A 2,116-nucleotide genomic window follows, 5' to 3' on the forward strand; every position below is an offset into this window, starting at 1 on the left:
ACATAAAAGCTAAGGTAAATAATAAAATAAACCACAGTTGAAACAGATAAATTTACCAAAATCTGCACCTAAGCGCTAAAAAGTCCAAACATAAGAACCAGTGATATTAAAAGGTAAAACATTTGAAATATAAAATTGCCAAAAGCATGCCAATTAGCGGAAGAGAAAAATGTGTTCAAATGTGTGTGAATTCCTAAGAGACAAAACTGTTGAGGTCATCTGTCCCTAGACTTACACACTACTTAAACTAACTTATGCTAAGAACAACACACACCCATGCCCGAGGGAGGATTCGAACATCCGGCGGCAGGGGTCGCGCAATCCGTGACATGGCGCCTGAAACCGCACGGACATGCCGAGCGGCTAGCGGAAGAGTCCTACCGTAACAAATGAGAGGTTGTGAATCTATGAAATTAAAAAACGAAAAATTTATAAGATTTTAAAAATTTTTTCACTGGATCACTCTCTGTCATTTGTTATGTTCTCCATTTCTCCACTTCTGGACGCATAGTTTGGCAGTTTTGTGTTTCATACGTTTTAACTTTTAATTTACGTTTCATTTGTTAAGTTTGTACTTTTCTGTCATCAGTTGCAGATTTTGGCAAATTAATGCATTTCGGGTTTTGTTTATGCTATTATTTGCGTTAGCATTTCATGTCATGTGCGAGTTCTTTTGTTGCACTTATTCTGTTATTATTCATGCTGCTTTTTTCAATTATTTGCTTGTTAATGGGTATATCTCTCCTACCGGACTGCCATAACTTTCGGTTATTATCTATACTACTTAAATATTTCGGGATTCATAAGTGCTTGTACCATGGCCGTGATATGCACCCCATTCGCGGTGTTTACCACTAATAAAGCCCGCAGTCATTCTGCTCAGTCAGCTTACCGTAGCCGCACGGATCACGCAAGGCGCGATGTATCAGTGTTCTTTAGGTGGTGGCCTTTAGTTCAGGCGTCTTCTTGTGTTCGTTGCATCAGGTCAAAAGCTGATTTGCGCATCCTGTAGCGCAGGGTCGTTACTTCGTTTAACTTCGATCTAGCTCATGACTTCTATCTAACTTCTCACGATGATTGCTTTTATATGCTGCATGCATTCCCGGTGGAAATTTTGGGACAAGATGCATTTCCCTAGGCTGCGATTGAAATTTGCGGTTCTTTGCATCCGCAGTTTACGATGTTATTTACTACAGATGTTTGCCTAATAGTTCTCTTGGCATGAGCATGACGTCCTACTATTATTAGGTATGATATTTTTTAATCGTTTACATATAATTTTTTAGTTTATACATGTTAATTTTTAAATGTATTAGTAATTTAATTGAGGTGGTTTCAGCTGTTGTATCACGTTTCAGATACTCCTGATGATGGGTTTAGGACCGCAAAACCAGGGTAGTGATTAGCGATTTCTGTGGGGTGAGCTTTCAGTCAGTAAAAATATTTTACAGCTTTGTTTACCGTGAACATGTTGCAGAACATCTGTGGGCATCTCACAAAGAAAAATTCATTTTACTTTCTGTTCTAAACATTCACAAAATCCTCGCCGGTGCGATTAAAAAGCTGGCATAACATTTCGTCCATCGAATAACTGCCCTGTGCACGACTGCACAGGCAGCGGACGATGTTGCAATGTTATGGAGCTGCTAACCCTGTCCCATAAATCATTTTTATACTGAAAGCATTTGAGGTCGTATTACGCTTCCTTGGGGCACTGCGAAATTACTTTTATCTCATGTGCGACGTTCGGTATCCAATAGACCGTACTGGGTGTCAAGATCACAAGCTACCCGAAGAAAAAAAGGTTACAAAAGCAAGATTTTAAAAATTTTCTCACTGGCTTACTGCGATGACCTCAGCAGTTTAGTCTCTTAGGAATATACCAACATTTGAACACATATTATTAATATGGGATACAAGGTCGCAATGCTCCGATTAGTGTACGCACGTATCTCATACGGAAGAGAAAAGCAGAGATATTTGTAATCGTAGCGAAGGGTGAAACGGAATTGTGTTCCATTCCTTATCTACAGCACGGCTGGCAACATCAGAGTACTGCTATTCCGCAGTCTTGTCGCAGTCTTCACACACACCCACACACGCACGCCCCGGATGT

Source organism: Schistocerca nitens, chromosome 5 (assembly GCF_023898315.1).
Source record: "Schistocerca nitens isolate TAMUIC-IGC-003100 chromosome 5, iqSchNite1.1, whole genome shotgun sequence".
In the NCBI taxonomy this organism is placed as follows: Eukaryota; Metazoa; Arthropoda; class Insecta; order Orthoptera; family Acrididae; genus Schistocerca; species Schistocerca nitens.